Raw genomic sequence first — 23,684 nt, forward strand, 5'->3', positions numbered from 1 at the left:
AAAATCATAATGTAAACTCATGTTTCTGAATAGTAATTAGGGTTTGGGTGGAATAGAATAAAGAGAAAGGGAGAGAGAATAGATAAAGTGAGAGTATTTTAAGAGTCGGTGGGGTTAAATGAGAAAAATGGAGTAGTATTTTAAGAGTATTGTTTGTTTTTTTTAATGTATGAGTGTTTGGTTTTTATGATAAAAATAGAAATGAGAACAGTATTTTAATTTAGCGGGAAATGTATTTAGGGACGGAGGGAGTAATTTATAAGTTATATATTTTTTGAAATAAAATTAAAATGTAAATTATAAATTGCATGAATTAATAATTTTAATATATATAAATACAAAATAAAAGAGAGATTATTCATTTATCGAGGTCAAAAATATATTGTCTATATTATGTTAGGAGTACTCATTTGACGAGATTATTTGTTTATTGAATATTAATTTATGGAGGTTCTACTATACAAGTTATTTAATAGAAGGATTTTGGAGTGAAAACTCAAAATTTAGAAAAACAAACTTACGGATTATTTTTTTAAAAGGTTGAGTTATCTTATATACAAATTTTGAAATTAAAAAGTCAAGACTAAAACACGTTAAAATACGAATTACTAAAAATAGGTACATTATTGTAATATTTCAGAACGAAAAAATGAAAATAAGCAAATTTATCCATCCTCCAACATTCTGCTTATGCACATCAAACCTCCAAATAATCGAGTTTTCATGTTTGGATAACGATGCACATTAAATTGAAAGCAATTTTTATATAGGGTGGATGAAACCTCCAAATAATAGAGTTTTCATTTTTGGATAACGATGCAGGTTAAATTGAAAGCAGTTATTATGCAGGGTGGTGATAATTCTCATTTGTCCTGCTTTGCATAGAGTCTAATCCTTTCTCTATACAAATATTATTATCTTTTTTTTATGTGAAAAATTAGGAGGAGAGTGCAAGTATCAACTGAGAGTTGACATACAAATTTTAAAGAGGCTGCAAAAAAATTGGAAAGAAGAGAGTGGGGACTCGGGAACAAGGGGGGCAACAACTGGTAAATATATGCGAGTTGAAGAATGCTAGATACCCCTGCCCGACTCCTCTCTCTGCACTCCTGTTTTACTACCCTGCCCCTATCTAGGACCATCCTTCCCGGTAGGCCCCATCTCGTACAATAAATTGTAGGACCCCCCCTACTACATCTTTTTAATAATATTATCACCTTCAAAAAAATACTACTACATTTTTAAATATCAACTTTTTAAATCTTGGATGATAAAATCCACTTTGTAAATTGATAATTTGTTTATGGTTTCCGGATATTTATCGTAGCGAATTGTGTGCATCCGCCATAAACAACTCTTACATATATTTAGTGAAGGGTAATTTGATATAGTATTATTACAAACACAAAATTTGATATAAAGTGACATGTTTTAATTGGTATCATTTACTTTTGAATTCGGAAGTTCCATTTTAATCATAACTCCATAAATATGATTTTGTAAAAAACATTGAACCCAAATTTGTGCATAGAAAGCATTTTCCAATTTGATCATTTAACATTTTATTGATATATAAATAAAAAAAACTGCTCCAAAAATAATATTTGTATTCATCATGTTATGCAAAGAGTTTAAAGTAGTACATACTTTATTTCTTCCCAAAAAATTAAGAATTAAATTTTATATAAACATGTGGTTGTAAAAAAAAAAATTTAATGTATTAAAAATAATTGTTAAAAAGGGAGAAATCACAGGTGGTATAAAAATTTGGCTTTAAACTTTGCGTGTAGAAATGAAAAATGAGATGCATTATGAAGGAAGAAAAAGGAGTGTCTGGCTCTGCACCTCACTGACTTGCTTGCTGCCAGGTTTCGCTTCATTATTTTTACCTGGTTTTTTCTTCCTTGTCCATTTATGTTGTCGTTTATTTGTTAGTTATACAATTATCATACTTGTATAAACATATATAAATTGATTTACATTTATACAACTAGTACCCATCCACTAGTTTGTTTGCTTTACTCCTAGGATGTATTATTCTTTTTTCCTCTTAGCTTTGCTTGCTTGCTTTCTTTCTTTTGCTTCCCAGCCATGCCTTTCTTTTCTTCTCACAACTTTCTTACTTCACGACATCCTTTTTATTATTTTGTTTTTTTTGCTTCTCTTTTTTAAATCCCACTCGTTTCTTTTTTATTTCGCGTTCGCTATTGAGGTCTTCTCGTTGTCACCGAACTTTGGCCACATTCCAATCAGTTTGTTCTATATATTCCTCTATTCTTGCGTCCTACGCGTTTACACACCCTTTTTGTTGGTACAATTCTACATAAGCATTTCAATTTAGTAATAAAAAAATATGTCGTCGACATAGTTTAAGAAAATTAAACTTGTTTTTTCTAACTAACGAATTCAATAAATTATCCCTTCTCACAAGTACTTTCAATTCGAACCCGGATTTTTGCATCGCATAGGCATTAATGCATTATGGAGAAACTATAATATAGAGTTAAAGACATGTGGTTAGGAGCAAATAATGGTGGGAAATTACTTTAAAAACTAAGATGAGCTACGTTTGTGAACAGCCTAGATTTGTAGTCCTAAAGAGTATGTATGTGGTGGAGTATAAGGCAAGGAGGCGGGTGTTTTTGACATTAGTGAGATAATGAATATATGCTGCTTCCAGAAATAAAATAGCAAAAGTAAAGAATTGTAAAATGTGAATAGGCCTCACTCAAATCGACTAGTCATCTCCAACTTTCACAAGTCAATCATGCTTGCTGCCCCTGCATTCACTGTTCACCACCCTTTGGTTTATTTAATTACTTACACATTCATCTCTCACCAGCCCACCCATCAGATCAACTCCCCCCTGTGCGCCCATCCCCCGTCCTCTCACAAATTTCAGCGGTAATTTTTCAGTTTAACATTTTTTAAAGTATTCAAGTGGATATGTGTTGTATTTGTTATAATTATTGACTTGCAATTAATTAAGTTGAGGACGACAAGCTTTATCTCGATATATTCTTTCAAATCACAAATTAAGTAGCACAAGAGACAAGAAGGAAATAGATGCCCAGGGGGAACACTTGATCAGTAGTAACAAGCAAGTTTTTAATTTTTTGTGGAAGACAGTATCATTGCTTTCGTAGACTTTGTAATGTTCAGGCGTATGAATTCTTTTTTCCGTATTTTTGGTGTGTGCCACGTAGGGTGCATGTAGTTAGGCGTGTCTTTTCATGATTTGGCATGCCTCTTTACTAATTTTTTTAATTTTTTATTTCAATGTTAGAAATATCCGAAAATGTAAATGAGTATTATGATAGTGTCTACTCCTTTATCCAACCCAGGGTGTAAAGGTTTGGATGCTTCTCTGCTGAAATTCTCAACCTTTACCTTTTGACTCTGTTTAACTGTCTATGCCTATAATATTCTCCATGCTACCACTATCAATCACAACTGCAAAAATATGGCCATTAACAGTGCACATGGTACGAAATAACTGGTGTCGTTAATATTCACCTTCATGTTTTTGGGCTAACATCATCCTTCGAACAAAAAAAGTTTTTCATCTTACACATAATCCTCAAATTCACAATCTTCACCATCTGGCCCATATTGATACCCTTCTACATCTTCATCTTCGTATACTTCTCGTGCAATCATATTTACTGCCTTTCTTTGAGGACATTCATTCTACCTATGAACATGAAGATTACACATATAGCACATGCTAGTCATGAGTTTAGCATAAGAAGTTACTAATGTAAATGAGTATTATGATGGTATTCGGTTGTTACTATCAACTAACTTTAATTTTACATTCAAGTTCACTGTATATTAATATAATAAATATGTTTTAAATTTTATTATATTTAATTGATAAATGGCATGCCATTTGGGCATGCCTTCGCGGAGTCTCGTGACAGGTACCCTAGTGCCACGTTCACACAATAAGCACGGAATTTCACGAGTTTAACTTATTTTATTTGATGGAGTTTTTGTGGATGCAGTGGTTCATTATTGTTAATAAATATCAACCAATCAAAATGACCTAAACTCCTATAATTCTGCGCTTAGCATGTGCTCATGGACACACACTAGAATATTCGTTTTTTTTAATGTAGACCAAAACAAAAAATTAATTTTCGTTTCGAAACAAATGCAAGTAATCCCCTAAAATTTTTGTTCTTATATTATTCTTTTGCCAAATTTAAAGCAGGTTCATCAATAATTTCAAATAAACTCAATTACGACAAACCCCCCAACTAATCTTGTATTCAGGTTGAAAAATAAATAAATGAGCTAAATAATTAGTCGTTTTATTTCCGGATTGCTTAACTAACTGAATACAAATATTCTGAAAATTAAAAATGAAGGTAATGGTTTTCCGAGAAATCTAATGTGCATCTCCCCGGAAAACAGTAACTTCACAATTGACCCTCACATTAATTCCATGGATATTGCAATATTCGGAGGACTCGGTTGCAATAACTAAGTTTAGAGTCCTCATGTTATAAACACATATTTTTTTAAGAGATGAGCACGAGCGACTTTCCCCACTGTTCCAAGCGCACCCCAGCTATCTACCAGCCGGACACCCGTTATAAACCTGCCGAAAGTGTTGTTATTTCGGGATATCTAGATCTCCCCGTACACTATTACATTCATTTTCCAACAAAATTACAAATCGCATAAAGCGAGATAACCAAACACAAAAATAATACCTCAAATAGAATAAAAAGAAAAAACTCAAAATTCAAACATCTCAGAATAACACCAAATTTTAATATATCGTTAGACTAGAGATTTTGAATCCAAAAATAAAATTTTATTATAAAATCCGAACTCTTACCTTAGTAGATCTGAAAAATAAAGTGAAGAATTCTGATGAATTTTCGAGTTTTGTAGAACAAATCTTACTTTTATTGAAGAAAAAGGCATACAAAAGGAGGAGATGGATATGAAGATGGATAGAAAGGGTAAAAAAAGAGATGGGCGGTTAGGGTTAGAGAGATGTGGGATGGTTGACTCTTTTGTGAAAGATTCTAATATTTAGGTATACGTAAATAACTAAACATGAAAAAATGCTAAAATTTCTATAAATTTTAGCGACTTGGATATAAAATATTAAGTTTATTATCGAGATTTATTTAAAAATAAAAAAAATAATATATACATGGATCCGGTACGGAGACCAAGCCCCCTATCTTAATGAAGCAGTAAAAAAATATGTATTTTAGAGACATATATTTTCTATAAATACGAAAATTTTAAAGCATATAGAGGTACAAAAATATATGTTCGGGGCGTAATTATCCAAAATAATACCAAAAATAGTTTAAAATACAAGTACTGCCAAAAATAAATTAAATGTGTTTGATTTTGATTAATAGTTTGGCACAAATATAAATTTAACATGGATCTTTAATTTTTTTATGACAGTATACATGTAAATATTGTTGTGAGAGAAATTTGGTACAACATTCGGGGAGGTTGTTGCTGGAATAACGGAAGAATCACAGAGATTTAGGCCGAAAATCAGACATATTATGAAAAGTTGAATACGCCTGATCTGCTAGAACCGGGAGGTGTTTTGCGTTTGGACTAAATTTGCAAAGATTCTGAGCGTGGTGACGGAGTAATTCTTACTCAGCCGTGGGGGGTGCCCGGAATTGTCTCATGCGAGCTCCATAGTGTATTTTGGTAGAGAAAGCGAGTGTCCAACCTTTGCAAATGGCCAATAATCCTATATTTACAGAAATCAAGTCCATATGTAGTTCTATAGCCTTAAAACTCCTCCATGATGGGTTGGTGACGTTTTTATTAAGCCCATAACAACTTCCAAGCCTTATCCAACTAGGTTTAGGTTAAATACATAGAGTCCTACACCTAATACACCACTAATCCTGATTTATCCATGTAATTATTGTATTTATCCATCAAATATATGTATATTCCATACGTATATCAAGTAAATTCGTTTATAAGTAGTTGTAGATCACTATGAGACTTATTTTCCTTCATATCCCTGCCTAGAGTTCATTTCCAACTAGAACTCTAGTTCTACAGGCCTCTCACCATTATCTGAAGAGTCTGGCTAAGTGTCATTTCCATACTACCCCTGTATCTTGGCATATTATAAGAAGTCTAGGGTATTGGCTAATCTATAAGAGGCCTCTCTTATTGTCATTCTATGATAACCTGCATAACAGGTCCTAACCATTATCTAAATACCCCTATCATACCCGCCCACTTAGGTCCATAATCCTTACTTTATCATCTAGAAAGCTTAATTCATTATGCCAACCATCTATTCCCTCTATGGGCCATAAATCCGGCCCAAGACTGATTTTTGGCACAACAACTACCCCACGGTTCCTCGCATTAATTGAATGCAAGGGGAACGTACTTAACACCGGGTTCAATCCTTCATTATCCTCCTCAGAGAAATACACATCTTTCACATTTGTCTTCCAAGCTTACATGAGCTAACTTGGCGTAAGAAACAGGAAACGTAATGCCGTAACATATGTACCTCAATCTAAATCCTTAAATGAAATCATTCAATACACTTTAGACCATGTCCCCCATGCGTGTTCCAATATAGAGCTTCCCGACCTTTTTAGCCATATCCTCTCACTTCCAGACATTTCCTAAAAATTCATGCATTGGTCTTCTAAGATATTCATTTTCCCCGTGAAGTCGATCTTTAGGTAAATATCCTTTATGAGTGAAGCCCAGAAACTCCCGTTGTTTCAAAAAGGTTTCACGAATCCATAATCCTAGGCTGCCAAGATAACTTAGAAAGAGTGATTAGTAGCATGAGCTAAACAACTCTTATATATAACGCTTAAGTGGGCCAACTAGCAATCCTGTTACAGGCGGCAGTGTATGTATTTACAATGTATTTGTTGAAACCATAAAAAAATGCGCGGAAGAGCTCTTGACTTATTGTATTCGCTGTTTTACATAATTACTCCCGGAGCTTGAGTCTGAATCACTCCCTGAGCTAGTTATGTATTTAGTTAGGGGAACTAATACACAGGGAAAAGGCTTACTAGAAGAACGAGGCTAGGCTATATTAGTAACAAGTAAACCCTTTGTGTAAAAATATCTATATCTGTTGTTGCCTTAGCAGTCAGGCTAAACCTCGGCGAACGCATTTTTTAAGATAACGCCACAATTTATAGAGGCTTCCATGATTCCATCTCCATGTCTCTTAAGATATCTTTTAGTTTTCCATTAATGTCCAACGGTTGTGTGACTTAAATCCTGCCCATATAATATAGGACTTTCAAATTTTTCCCATGTAATATGGGACTTTTAAATCCTGCCCATATTATATGGGATTTTTTTGACCTGCCCATGTTCTATGGGGCTATTTGTGTTTATTGCAGGAGAGTCTGTTATGCAAGACATGCCCGTAATATAACAAGACTAAGTCAAATTGACAACCCTAAGTAAGTTGTATTGTAATCTAAGTTTGTATTTTATATTGTAACACTTAAGTCTGTAAAAATTTAAATAGATTAGACTGGAGTATTTTTCAGTAAACAGTTTCAAGCCTAAGAATAAACTCTGAAAGAAGATCATGAAGATCATGCCTTAGAGAAAGTGTGAAGAAGTTTGGGGTTGAATAAATCTGTTTTGTGAAAAATTTTCTAAGTCAAGAAGTCTACAAGTCACAGATTATGTGTTATAGAGAAGTCATTCGAGAACTCCAGAATGACTTATCGAGAAGTCAAGAAAAGCTACTAGAGAACTCAGAGATATCGACAAGCCAAATTGAAGACATGAAAATTGGAGATATCAGCAAGTCATTTCTTCGCTAGAGAACTCTGATATATCGACAAGTCAAAATATCACTAGAGATCTCTGAGATATCGAGAAGTTAAAATATCACTAGAGATCTCTGAGATATCGATAAGTCAAAATATCACTAGAGATCTCTGAGATATCGATAAGTCAATTTATCACTAGAGAACTCTGAGATATCGATATGTCAATTTGTTACTAGAGAACTCAAAGATATCGATAATCCAAAGTGAAGAAATCTCGACAAGCCAAATTATCTTATAGAGAACTCAGAGACTTCGATAAGTCAAACAACTATAGAGTTATTAGAGATCTCGATAAGTCATTATACTTATCGAGATGTTGAGTTCTCTATATGACTAACTGGAGATCTCAAAGTAAAACTCAGTTACAGAATGCAGATCAGTGTAATATCCAAGATTATCAATCAATAAACAAATCAATCACTGATTTGAAAAGTCTACAAAAGCAGCTTGAGGAGTACAAGATCAAAGGCCAAGATTAACTGGCAAAGTAAAGTCACAGTCAGGCAAGATTAATAAAGATACACTAAACCAGAAATAGAAAGATTTGGTTATCCAAAAGTAAAATTTAGTACTTGCTAATGCATGCTGTGTAAAAACCAGTGTTTACAGTTCTATAAAGTAAACACTGGATACTTTGTTTTAGTTGTAACAAAATAGATCTAAAATTTCTTCTAACTCTCAAGAGAGAAGCCGAGTTCTTAACATACAAAGAACCCAGAAATTTGTAGCAAAATACTAGCTTGATTTTAATATAAAATTAAGTGAGTTTTGAAAGATAAGTGTGTTCATGTGTATATTTTAATTATCCTGTTAAAACACATTATCTCTATAATACAGATTACTTTGTTCACCATTCTTAAAAGTTTAAAAAGCCAATAAAATTGTTTAAAACACATTCACCCCCCTCTGTGTTGTATTCATTACCTAACAAATGGTATCAGAGCAAAATTTGAAAGTAAATAGATTAAAGATCTTGGAAGAATGAATATACAGAAACTTAGCAGCATCAAAATCCCTACCTTTGACAGATCTAACTATAAACTATGGAAAAAGAAAATACTGCTGTTCATCAGGATGGCCAACCCATTATACATTCACATCCTTAAGAATGGGCCTTTCACTCCCATGGTAAGAGTTGAGGAATCTACAGATGAAGACATGGTCATTCCAGCATATTATGCTCCTAAAGATCCTTCAGAATATACTGAGCCTGAGAAGGAAAAAGTCTCTCTGGATAGTGGCTTGCAGCTGATCTTGATAGAGTCACTTGAAAATGTAATGTACAATAACATTGTCAACTGTGACACAACCAAACAAATCTGGGAGAAATTGGAGATCGTATATGAAGGAACATAGGAGGTTAAGTCAAACCAAAGGAGGATTCTTGTTTCTCAATATGAGGGGTTTATGGCTAAACCAAAAGAATGAATCACTGAAGTTTTTGAAAGGTTCAAAAAATTGATAAATGACTTGCAGCTACATGATAAATATTATGAGGCTGAGGAGGTTAACCTAAAGTTTCTGCTAGCCCTTCTTGACCATCTTGAACAAAAAATATCAGCTATAAGAGAAGGAAGAAATTCGAGCAGAATAACTTTGGAAGTTCTATATGGAATCTTGAAAACTTATGAACTTGAAATGATGCAAAGAAAGTCATTGAAAGCACACCATGGTCATATTGTTAATGGTTCAAGTGCTTTAATTGTAAATGATAGAGAAGAAAGTGAAGATGAGCAAGATGATCAAGTTTCAGTTGTTCAAGCTATAGAATAAAAGAATAAAGGACCTCAGAAGCAAGTTGTGTTGGAACTGGAGGAAGATGAATATTATACCCTGGATGAGCTAGATGAGATGTATCAATCCATGGCTTACTTGGCTAGGAAGTTCTCTAACATAAGAGTCAATAAGCCAAGGTTTTTCAAAGGCAAGGGACAATCTTCCAACAACAACAATTGGAAACCAAAGACTCAGTACAATTCAGTTAGCAAAGGTGGCTACAAAACAAGATCTGTGGACAGATCAAGAATTAGGTGCTTCAACTGTGATGAGTTGGGTCACTTCGCTACTGAATGCAGAAAGCCTAAAAAGGTGAATAAACACAAGACATATCTAGAACTGGAAGCAAAGTATGAAGCTCTCTTGAAGAAGTAGTCTGGAAAAGCTTATATTGCAGAAGGAAAAAGTTGGGATGACACTGATGTTGATGATGAAGATGAAGAAGTTGGAAATTATGCACTCATGGCTTTTGAGCAAGGACAAACATCTACTTCAAAATCAAAGGTACCAACTCTAACCACTATTAATTTATATGCTAGTCAATATAAGGAGACTGTGGAAAAGATGAGTATGGAGATGTTTCACATACACACTAGCTTAGTGGCAGTTACTGAGGAAGTCAGTAGGCTAACAAAAGCAAATGAGAAGCTTGAGAGTGAGATGCAAAATATGGATCTACTGCTTGTGGAGCATGAGTCATTCAAGCAAGAAAATGAATATTTGAAAAACAAGCTAAAATGTGCCAATGAGATTGAAGCTGTGTTAAGAGAGAAGATTGAAAATAATAAATAAAATTTAAAATCTTTCAGGAATGCATATGAGTTGGTTGGACAATATCATGAAAAGTACAAACCATGTGCTAACATAGCTATTGGTCTTGATTATAGTGCCTTGAACATCAAGAAGAAAGATACTGGTGGTAAAGGAAAAGCAACAGAAAATGAAGATGTTCCAGCTATGCTGAAAAAGGTTGATTCACCTATGTTCAAAGCATATGAGGTAGATTTCAGTGAAGAAGAGTTTATCATTAAGCAATAATTTTTTTATGAAGACAATGAGAAGAAAAATACAGAAATAACTCCAACTTCTAAAGCTGAAAAGAAGCCCATGGCCAACCAAGATTCCAAGACACCTGTCAAGGAAATGAAAACTGAAGATGCAAGAAAAAAAAATAGAAATGGCAAGATTGGGATAAACAAAAGCAAAATTTTTTCTTATGTTGCAGATGCTCCAAGAAAACAATGTCAAATATGTGGCTCTGTGAATCATCTAACTCATCTTTGTAAAAAGGCTGTTAGCAAGCCAGTAGAAGGAGCATGCAAGTACAATGAAGCTAATGCTAATAATCCCTACTCATTCTGTGACAAGTTTGATTGCATCCCTTGCAAATTGAAAGTGATGAAAAGTTGCCACAAACTGAGAGTAGACCTCAAAGAAGTAAAAACTGGGTCTACATTAAAAAGGAAAAATGCACAACAGTCAATGAACTCTATTTTATCTGAAATAACTCTTTCTGATTTTGCTCACTCTGTTAACAAGAAGAAAGTACCCAACACTACTTGGGTTGCTAAACACACTTAAACTCATTATATGTGGGGAAAAAAGAAGAAAGTCATATGGATCATAGACAATGGATGCTCAAGACATATGACAGGTGATATGGCCCTGCTATCATAGTTTGAGGAAAAGGCCGGCCCATTAGTAACTTTTGGAGACAATAACAAAGGTTTCACGATGGGATATGTCAAGTTGATTTCTGGAAATGATGTCATTGAAGATGTAGCACTGGTAGCTGGTCTTAAAGTGAATCTTTTAAGTGTCAGACAATTTACAGACAAAGGTTTCAAGGTTTTATTCAACAAAGAAGAATGCACTTTTATCAGCAAGAAAACTGGTGAAGTTTCTCTGAAAGGAGCAATGAAAGGAAGCTTATTTGTTACAGACTTGGACTCAGCAAATGAGAATGGAATTTGTTGCTTCTACACCAAGGCATATGTGGAGAAAAGCAAACTATGGCCTAAAAAGCTTTCTCATTTAAATTTCAAAGCAATCAATACTCTAGTTAAAAAAGAGTGGGTGAGAGACATGCCTAATCTGAAATTTTCTCAAGATGAAGTCTGTGATGCTTGTCAAAAAGGAAAAATGAAAAGATCAAGTCATAAGAGTAAAACTGTGAATTCTATAAGTGCACATTTGCAACTTATTCATATGGATTTATTTGGACCAGTTAATGTCTATTCAATTTTAAGAAAAAGGTATGCACTTATGATGGTGGATGACTACTCAAGGTACACATAGGTAGAATTTATGTGTTCTAAAGATGAGACTCCACACATCATAATTGAGCACATCAAGAAGATTGAGAAGAAGGTTGAAGATCATAATTGTGTGAAAAGATTGAGGAGTGATAATGGAATGGAATTCAGGAATGCAACCTTAACTGAATTCTGCAAAGACAAAGGCACTGTTCAAGAATTATCAACAGTTAGGAAACCTCAACAAAATGGATTAGTTGAGAGGAAAAACTGAACATTGGTGGAAGCTGCTAGAACAATACTGTAAGATGCAAAGTTGCCAACTAGTTTTTGGGAAGAAGCTGTGAATACTGCATGCTATACTCAAAACATATATCTCATTAACAAAAATCTTGGCAAATCACCCTACTCAATCTTATCCAAGAGAAAGCCTATTGTGAAGCATCTTCATGTGTTTGGAAGCAAGTGCTATCTGTTAAAGGACAACTCTGGATATGTGGGAAAATTTGACTTTAAAGTTTTTGAGACAATTTTTCTGGGATATTAATTGGAGATAACTGCATATAAACTCTATGTGATTGAATAAAAGAAAATTATGGAAAGAACATATGTCACTTTTGATGATGACAAGTGCCCAGGTTTGGAATGCCTTGATGAAAATGAAGGTGAACCCCTAAAGTTTGAAAACCTCAACATTGACAGTGATTCTGATGATGAAACTGAAGTCAATGCAAATCACAGAACAAATGAAGAGCCAATTGAACAAGTAAATCATGAGAGTGGAAGCTCATCCCATGGACCTGAATTTGATAACACAAACTCAGGGGGAGAAAGAGAAGAAAATTCTGGAAGTCATGTCAGTAATGAAGAAGATGCAGAAAACACAAATCAACAAACTCACACAAGGAAGTGGGATAGAAGTCATACTAGAGAAGTAATTATTGGTGATCCAACTGCTGGAGTGAGAACTAGAAGTGCAACTGCCAATGAATGCCTTCATGCATGTTTTCTGTCATAAGTGTTAACTCACAGAGTTCTCTACAAGTATAATTTTAGACTTAAAAATAACTCAGAACTGAAAAAATTTAATCCAATAAATTATTTTGGTAAATTTTTTTTGGTAAAATTATTCTGATTTTATTTTGAGTTATTCAAATAAAATTGGAAATAATTCAGTCCACTTTGGATAAACTGGGTATTTATTTGACATCTCAATAAGCTTACTTTTTAGTTCTCTACAAGAATAAAACAAAATGACTTATCGATATATTTTTCATTTTTCAAAATGATTTCTCGATAGACAAAATTCCAAATGACTATTTTTGAGTTCTCGACAAGTTATTTACTTTTGCTATAAATACCCAGACATCTCGACATACATATACTTACGCCTTCGAGAACTCTAAGTGACCTAACTTTTTCAATTTCAAACCGATTTCTCTCTCGTTTCAAATCCTTTCTCTCTAATTTATTTTAACCATTATTCTTCAAATTCACAATAATGGCAGCAAACATTATTGTACCCTTCATCCCAAAGGAGACCAACTTCCTTGCATTCTTAGATTCAAATCAAGCACCTGAAACTTTTAAAAGTTTTGTCAAGTTCTTATTTGAAACCTACTTTGTTGGAGCTCTTACAGCTAACCCAGTTCTCTATCTGGATGTATTGGGGGATTTATGGAACACAGCTGTAGCTAGGACAGTTGTGCATGAAGATCAATCTTCAAGTCTAGTGGTTAACTGTCAAATCAAAGGACAACAGGTTGAGATAACTGAAGCTGATATGAACCTGGCCATGAACATTCCAACTGACAAGGTAGTAGGGATTCCAACTCAGGAGGAGCTGTATGAATTCTTGGATTTATCAACTACTCTGAGAAGATTAACTTGGCTAGCTTGAACAAGAAAAATATGAGAAGGGAGTGGTCCTTTCTATTTGATTCTATGATAAGATCTTTCACATGCAGGAAATCAGGATTTGACAACATCTCTAGTGTTGTTCAGAAGCTTTTCTAATCAATGGCTCACAACAAACAGATTAATGTAGGACACTACATTTTGGAGGAATTGAGCACCAGGCTCATCATGCCATTGACTTCAAGAGGTAAAGAAATTTTCCTTCGTAGATTCATTATGTCTGCTTTAAATCATAAAGTAAATGGTATACATATGCTTGAAGGTGTAAATAGGTCATTAATAGGAAACTGTAAGCAAGTGTCCAAAATCCTATTTGGATCACTAACTACTAAGAATAAGGTACATGTGGCTCTTAAGTTAACACCTTTCATAATTGAAAGATTTAAGACCTATCCTTACCCTATGCCTGACATGAGAACCAATATAGTTCAATCTAGTGCAACAATGGTTCCTGATCCCGTAGAAGCATATTGGTGAGACTGCGTAGCTGTATGAACAGGTACGTGATAACTCAACACGATAAAAACACTAGAACATGACAGGTTAATAATAATACGTCTACACAAGAAATCAGGAAAAATGAAGACAAGGCAAATATAAAGAATTAGAAGATTAGAAGAAGGCCTGGAGTCTGTCTACAGGTCACTGAAAGAAGTTTATTAATATGATCATGCCTCAGTGAAGAACAGAGGTTAAAGACTTTCAGGGTTTCAGAAATGTTGAAGATTCAGTATACAAGTGCTACCGGAAGATTTCAGTGTATTGGAATTGATTGAAGATAGACAGTGTTCGAAGCATAGGAATCTGAAGAATTGAAGACAGGGTATAGACAGAGGTTAATGAAGACGTTATCTAAAGTACCATAACGGATTCCAGTGAAAGTACAGTTGTTTATTGACAGTCAGTGTCTGAAGCGATAAAGTTGTTGCAAGCTTAACAATTTAATCAAGGCCATAATACGAAGACCTGAATCGGGGTTAGTCGTCTGTGAACCAGACCAGTTGCACTAGGCGTCAACAGCTCGTGAAAGGAATCTGGGTATTATTTTTAGAAGAATTATTAAGTTGAGGAACGTACTTGAATTGAACATTTAAATGTTAAAGTACGAGAAGAGGTGCGCGGGGTATACAGCTAAACAACTCAGGGGACTGGCGAAGCTCAAAGTTTAATTGATAAATTAAATAAATTTATTTAGTGAACTTTAATATAATTTATTTGATAAACTTAAAATGATTTATTTTATAAACTTTAAATAAGTTTATTTTATAAATCTAAATTAGTTTATTTATATAAGATATATTTAAAGTTTATTTTATAAATTAATTTAGTTACAATTTAAACTTAAAAAGAGAAAAAGAAAAACAAAAGAAAAATAAAAAGAAAAAGGAAACAAAAAAGAGGAAAAAGAAAAAGGAAAAACAAATAAAAGCTGTCGCCACAAACATGTCCAGGTAAGGTTGTGTTGTTTTGATTTATAAAAGAAAAGGTCCCCCTTGTACTGTGTAGTCACCACAGGATTCCCCACCCTCCATGTCGCCACAGGTGATTTAGAGAAATAAAGCTGTCGCCACAAAAAACTTCTCTCCTCAGCCACACATTTTATTGGATAAAGTCTACACAATTTGCAGCAGAAAAAAGGGAGCCATTCATTTTTTCTGTTCATCTTCTCTCCCAAAAAGAGAAGTGAAAATGGCAGCAAAGATTTACAGAGAAGCTCAAGCTTTTTATTTATCCGTTTAACTTCTCACCGGAGTAACGTTATAATGCCCGATTTAATTCTTGTATATTCTTAGGGGCATTATAATCGTTACCCGGTAATTAAATCCTAGTACAAACAAAAGCTAGATCATTGTATAGGATTTGATTTGTAATTCTTTATAGATCTAGGAACTTTGTTGTTTTTAGATTGTAGCCGGTTAATTTATTTAACGGAGTGTAGGAACACCCTCGAGGATTTATATATGAATATATACTTCCCCGAATATCTCGTGTTCCTCGTTTTATATTTCCAAACACTATTCAACTCAAGAACACGAAAACACTAACCGAGCAATAAATATTATATCCGCTAAAGATTCGAAAGAATTTTTAATTTAGTGATTATCATATGCAACCCCCCTTCTACGATAATTCGGGGCCTAACAATTGGTATCAGAGCCGACTTATTGATATACAAATCAGGATCCTCGAATTAATTTATTTTAATAATTTAAATTTACATAAATTTATTCTATAAATTTGATTTAGAAAATTCATTTTATAAATTTAATTTAAATAAGTTTATGATTTAAACTTGAATAAGTTTATTTTGTGAATTTAATTTAAATAAATTTATTTTATAAATTTGAATTAAATAAATTTCTCATTTAAATTTTAGTAAAGAAATTTTTTAATTTAAATTAGTTTTTTGGTTTCTTTTTATTATCAATTAGGCTGCCATATTTTGGTAAACACTGAAGGATTCATTTGTTTACGCTCCTGTTTGTACTGGATTTGTAGCTGCCAAATCAAAATTATGCACCAGTTATTATTACTCCTTTGTTGTGGCATTCCTGTTTCCACACGCACGGATTGCATGTCATGTGCTGATTGTTTTCTCCTGATTGGTCGGTGCAATACACGCGCAGAGAAAGCTGGTCTGTGTAGTCACACGCGCTAGCTTTGGTCACGCGTCATTTGTGATATGCACGTGCGGGATTTGCTTAGTCTGTTGGAACTCAGTCACGCGGACAAGCATCCTGTGATTGGATTTTGAGGAGCAGATTAAAGAAAACCGAGGCGTACAATTTGTGAATTAGCTGCGTGGGACCCGCAGTTGCTGGTTACAGAGTAGTCGCCACAGGAGGTCACGCGCATAGAAACAAACTGAAGTGGTTGTGCTGCGACTTGTATTGTTTGATCGCCACAACCTCAGATGCGCGGAATATAATCAACAGGTGAAACTGTATTAACTCATCGCCATAGAGAGACAACCTCAGGAAGTCGCCACAGAAGCTTCAGTTCCTTTTTTTTCTCTTTTGCGTATACTGTGAGCTTAACTAATCGCCATAGGAAAAAGAATTATCCAAGAGTTCCCCTGATCGCCACATAACACTTAAATTTCTGTAACCCCATAATTCTTATTTCTGATTTATTTATTTTTCCATAAAATTTAAAATTCTTAAATTTAATTTTTTCTTAAATAATAATTTACTTTTTATTTAATTTTTAAGAAAATTCGAAATTCTTGAAAATTTAATTTTATGTAAATTTTTATTTTTGATTAATTTATTTTCTAAGAAAATTAAAAATATTGGAAATTTAAATTTTTCTTAAATATTAAATTAAGGGTACTCAAGGTATTGATAGACTCAGGATTACTCCGGGCTTTTTAAAGTGGTTTTTAATCTTTTGAGGAAAACGAAGACCATGTGCTATTCTGACGGAAAATTCCCGAACACGAAAATTAAAGATAATGGTTTTCTTACTCCAATGGAACTGATTTCAAGACCTACAGATGAAAATTGTGGATCTTCCTCAAAGGCTTACTCCATAGGATATCACTGGGTTTTCAGACGCAGGAATTGAATGAAATTTTCAAGGGTACAGTTTTTCTCAGAGATTTTAAGACAACTCTATGATTCCAGATTATACAGTCACACGGTGGTTTGTACCAATACTATATTTATCCGGGAATCAATGAGATCATACAGGCAGTTATTATGGAGGTTAGAGAGAATAGTGGGGACATACAGATATCTCAGTTACATGCAGTAAAATTGGAACCTCGGGACAGAATGTAGGAGTCACTGATAGTTGAATCAGAAGAAGCTCAGGTAGAAGTACTTGAGGGACTGGACGTCAGGGAAGTGTTTCATATGTCAGGGAAGTTTGGTCGTATCAGATTCACAAGGAATACATAAGCTATATCCAAGGATCAAGCCTATCTATTCTGAAGCAAAGATTCTTACAGATTCAGTTCAAGAGGTGATTACAAGACTGAGAATGGGACATAAACAAGATTTGATAGCTACAGGTTTGACAATCAATATGTGTCAAGTAACTATCATGGGTTTTGCTACAACAGAACAAGAAGCTTGACAAATAAGGATGAATAGGGATTCAGTTGAAGAGTTGAGACAAAGGTGGAATATTTTCTTAGGAAAGCATCCGGTCAAATCTTATAGTGCACGGGAAAGAGTTAGGATGGATCAAATGATGAGAATTATGAATATCTTGATTTCACAGCAATCTCTGAAGATGGTCCAACTCACATATCCAAGGTTTCAAATTCTTGAACCACTGCAATATCTTTTTCTCAATATTCAATGCATGATAAGATCATAGTATTTAAATGTTTAACACTCGCATAAGCATGATAGCATCACACATAGATAATGTTGGACTAGTTCACTAGATTATTTTTCGGGTAACTACGATTGATGTTTACTTGTGTATGTTACTTTAGATGATCTTAAATATGTGTTTGAATATTTGTTGAACATGATTAATTGCTTTAGTGAGGTATATGTTTTTCCAGCATATAAGACCTTTGTTGATGCTTATCTCCTGTATCCTAATATAATGTGATTTATTCATTTAATCTGATTTGTTTGTTAAGATGCATTAGTTTATAATTGGATTGAGATAGCTAGATGAGATACATCAACATGATTGGACTAGATAGAATTAGTGATTTACTTGTTAATTATGTTTATTCCATATCATGCATGTCTTGCTTAATTCTTATGCGTAATGTTTCTGAATGAATGCCATGTATTCTTAACACAGTGTTTACTTATGCTTATGCCATGAAAGCATCTCTTAGTACTTGCATTAATTGTAGAAAAAACATGTTTAGAATTACAATAGGGCAAAGACTGCTAGTCCTCCTTATGTAAGGTTGGAACCAATTTTCCCCTAACCTAGAGACAAATTTGTCAAGGGTATTAAAATGGAGAAAATGGTCAGTCAAAGATAAGTATTAGCATGATAAGGTTGTAGCTGTTGTTATCTCTGTTTATAATAAAATCTCTAATCCAACTGGACCCAAACTGATAAGTTGGGTACCAAGAACTGTTAATCCATTTATGAGTGCAGGACATAACAGTTATTTAATTCATATGTATTCTTGGTAATTCATACTCAAGGCATATGATTAAAAAAAGAGCCTCACAATCAAATGTGATCAACAAAAGCTATTCCGTCAAGAATCTTTGGAGATGACAGCAAAGGTTTTCATTACAGGACAAGCTATGCAGAAAAGGGATGTCATTATGGACTCAACAATTGGTATCACTGATAACAACTAATCGTTGGAGTCATTGATAACAATTGAAGCAACTTCTTACTGGAGAATCAAGGCACAAATCCTCTTATCAGACGGTTCTGCATCAAAGGATAAAATGTCAATTCAATGAAGGATTAGTGTCTCATTTGAAGCCAGGAAGATTGAGTAGCTTGCTCTTCTTAGAGTAAGGAAATGATATGCTCGTGGCTAGACTATCAGGAAAGGTGAAATCAATGGTTCCTACTGTAAAGCTTCATCTGACAAGTGTTTAGTTATGGCATTAGAAGCTCTCACCCTTGAACATCAACTCAAGGAACTCTTTTGTAAAAAGGGGTTAGTGAGAGGACTACCTCCTCTGAAATTCAGAACATGATAAATGTGAGGCATGTTAGAAAGAGAAGTCAAAGATAACATCACATCAAAGCAAAGATATACCTTAGTGATGGTGGTTGACTACTCTTATGAAACAAAGTTGTTATTCATGCGTTCTCAAGACAAGACATCACATATGGTGATTGATCATATCAAAGAAGATCAAGTTGGAAGCAACTGTAACAGAAATGATCTTGTAGTCAGATAATGGGACTAAATTCAAGAAGCAGTTCTAATTAATATCCGTAACATCAAGAATATTTTGAGACATATTCAGCACTCGGAGCTCCGTGTCAGAACGGAGTGGTATAAAGAAAGAACCAGAACTTGATTAAAGCTACAAGGGAAATATCAAGCTAATCAAGACTTTCTAAATGCCAAAGGGCTGGAGCAGTCAAAATAGTTTGCAACACGTAAGAACAAGCCTTGATCTGGATGTATACATGAAGACCACTAATGAGTTAATGGCCAACAGAAGCAAACACTGAATAACTTGAAAGTGTTTGGAGAGAATGTTCTACATGAGCAAACAATGAAATATTTTCAGTTGTTTGAAGACCTTGGTATTTGCAGCTAAGACTTGTAAGGATATTCTTCATGGCTAATCAGTGGAATCTACAACCTATAGGGCATTTGTGGTTGATCAACAGAAATTGATTGAAAGTCTAAATGCATAATTCAACAACTCCATGCTCTAAGCTGTTACAGGAGAAACTAATGGTATTGATGATTCATATCCTAGCAGTGGAATGGCAGTGTATAATACAACTCATTATTTCAATGAATCCAGTCATCAAGGGTAAGGATTTTCAGGAAATCCCAGCAACAACTTAGGGGGAGCAGTAGAAGGATCAACTAGTCAGACACAACACCACATTGAAAATTCAGAGGACACAACAAGAACATATCTGCCGAGATAAAGGGTTTGATGTCAAGTCTATTCCCGGAGTCTAGTTCTTAAGTGATCTAGATGGTGGAGTAATGATTAGCAGGGCTACTGAGTGCGAATGATTATTTCTCTAGTTTTCTATCTGAAGAAGAAACTAAGAAAGTTACAGAAGCTCTGATAGATCTGGATTGATTGGGTGATTGCAAAGCAAGATGAACTCAATCAGTCAGCAAGCAGATTGAAGGGAAGCTGGTATCCAAATTAAATGACAACTTTGTAATTGGTACTAGGATAACCAGAAGTCATACTGGATGATAATGGCATTGTTATGAGGGACAACGCCAAACTGGATGCTAGGTTATTATCAAGAAGCAGTATCTTACAGATAGCACCAGTGACGAGACTTGAGGATATTACGACATATCAGGCACCTGATGCACATTACACTTGGAATTGGACTCTAGTAGATGTGTACAAGTGCACTCCTAGTTCGTGAGTCAAAGGAAGTAGTCAATGCACAGTAGTTCATGGAATTTGCAGTTGCAGATTTATTGGACTATGTATTTCTCTTCTTCACAAGCTCACTTCAGGTTGGTATGAACTAGTATACTACTCAAGCAATCGTTAAAGACATGGTATGACACTCTAACAGAAGTTACAATTTAATGTGAACTAGTAGAGTCGTCATATTAATAACTCTCTTTATTACTAGGCACAAACATATTAAGTTATATGTGCAGTGATATCATGATAATGTTATATGTCGTTCTACTAACAAAAACTTGTGCAAGATTATTTGCTAAGTAATTGCAGAGTAGGTATGGAGGAGCGTGTTGGAAAGGTTGCAATTCTTTTTGGGATTACTTTAAGCAATCCATTAGATCAATTCTTTTAGGAGCTCAAGCAAGCCAAAAGAACAATTCTTTTAGGAGCACAAGTAAACCAAAATAATGTTGGCAATACAAGTAAGTTAAGGATCTTTTGAAGATGCAAAATTTGGAAGATTCTGAACATGCCAAGACTACTTACCAACAGAAACCACTAAAGCTTGATCAGTGCAACTCAGGTAGAATAACAAGCTATAGAGGTATGACAAGCTCACTCTTTAATCAAATACTAATAGACAATATGAAATGTTCTCAAGATGCCAATGTGCAAGGTTCCAAGTGGATCCTAGAGAATCCAATCTTATAGCTATTAACAAGATTATTAGATATCTTAAGGGACTATCAACTCTTGGAGTAAAGTACCCTAAAGATATTATGCTTAACATGTTTGGCTATATAGATCAGATTATGCAGGTTGCAAGAAAGACAGGAGAAGCATCTCTGAAGTTTTTAACTTAAGTGACAGGAGAAGCATCTCAGGAAGCTGTCAACTTCGTGGAAGAAGATGGATTTCTTATTATGATGAGAAATAACTTCAACTCCAGCAACTCTGTGGAACACTCTAAGTCAAGGCACCTTCATACCAGGTATCATCACTTCGAGAGCATGTCTTTTAGTCAAAGAGTCATTTGCAGAAACACTTATTAAATCACTTGTTAAAAATCTTTCAAGACTGGTTTGTAAGTGTGGGATATCATTCATTGCATATTAGTTGGAAATCCCATCTGTAAGGAATTCTTCATATAAGTTCACAAGTATTAAATCTTCAATATTTAAAGGACTTGTGAATTTATCAGTAATCCAGTACCTCGTACTTAATGCTGCTATCTTGATTATCATGATTACAATGTTATATACATTTGTGGTAGTTAAGTATTATAGCATTAAGTTTGAAATTTATTTTAATTGATTTAAAATATGACCGTAGACAATTCCATTCCATATCAGTCTCATAATTTGAATTGTATTAAAATAATATACAGCATAGTTATTTGTATCATGTATGAATAATTATGATACTTTTAGTATTAGTGATATTAGTCAATGTTTAATTTCTAAAATCACTAATATTGAAAGTTGAAGTATTTTATAAGTTATGTGTATAAAACTCTCAATATTTTATACGCTTAAAAAGTATTTCTAAAATTACTAACTATCCAAAGAGTGATTGCCATGTATATAATTCATATATCCTATTGGTACTTACTCAAGGATAATTATAAATATTTAAGTGCTAGTATCTAACTCATAGATATTTAGTATTTATTTATTTAATATTTATTTTGGGTAGTTTGGATTATGGAAATTGAAGTAATTCAATAATTTTATTTGCCCCATAATTCAAACTAACTTAAAATAAGGCGATTGTTGAATCCCTTTCAAATCATTCCTTCTTTACAATATTATTTCCTAATTGGGACAAGTAGTGTTATGGTGTGACGATTTGTCGAAATGACAAAGAGTCTGGTGGGACGCCACCTAATCATGTGTTGTGTGCCATATGGTATGAAAGACTGGCCATCTGGAGTACTAATATGGTTGTCTCATTCCTATTCAAATCATTATTCATTCTTTCTTCTTAAATCCTGATTTGTTGATTCATGAATTTCTCCAATTATTTCCTTGTACTCTTATCCCCTACAGAAAGTTTTTAATCAGAATCATATATACAAATTCCTTCTTGTGTAAGATCTATTCTTTGAATATCTTAAAAAGAAGTGAAATGAACCCGCGTAGCAGATGGAGTTATGTGAAAAGTATGGATAATTACAAGCCGAAGGATGGTGGACATTTACGTGCAGAGAAGAACTATTATGTCAATAACGGGATAGTTGCGAGAGCATCAAATCAAAGGCGGAAAATCTATATACATGATACGTTTCGAGTCTGAGACTTTGGCAGGAAGTGGAGTAATTAGCAAACCGTATAAGGTAAATTAACCAGAGAAATAAGAAAGTAAAGCTGCCTATATCAGATGAGGCAAATGATTGATTGGACAATGAAGGTGAATGAAGAAATTCTTAATAATAACCATTTAATCGATTAAGACATTGTAAAAATGAAACATACCTCAATCATGTGGGAGATATTTATCATGAAGATTCAAGATCGAAGAAATGCTAGATACGAATAAACTTTAAGTGTGCTCATCAAGGGATGGTTGGGCTTTTCCACTCAAGAAAGTACGTTGTGGTAAAATTACGCTTGTAGCAGGGTCGGCAAAGAAGGTTAAATATGGAAAGACATAAGGGGAGAGGAAGGTATGGTGGTTTGACTGCAGTAAATTTTAAAGATGTGAAGCTTTAAAACCAAATGAACTCATTCGCAAGATTTTAAGAATGTTGGTAGATACCAGGTGTCGGTCATCAGATGTTGAACAAGTTGACTAATAAGAACAAGTGTATATTGCCAAGGATGGACGAATTGTTAAGTAGAGAGCTTTATTTAAAACAGGAACCAGAATAATTCTAGAATAATTTA

Source organism: Apium graveolens, chromosome 9 (assembly GCF_009905375.1).
Source record: "Apium graveolens cultivar Ventura chromosome 9, ASM990537v1, whole genome shotgun sequence".
Classification (NCBI taxonomy): domain Eukaryota; kingdom Viridiplantae; phylum Streptophyta; class Magnoliopsida; order Apiales; family Apiaceae; genus Apium; species Apium graveolens.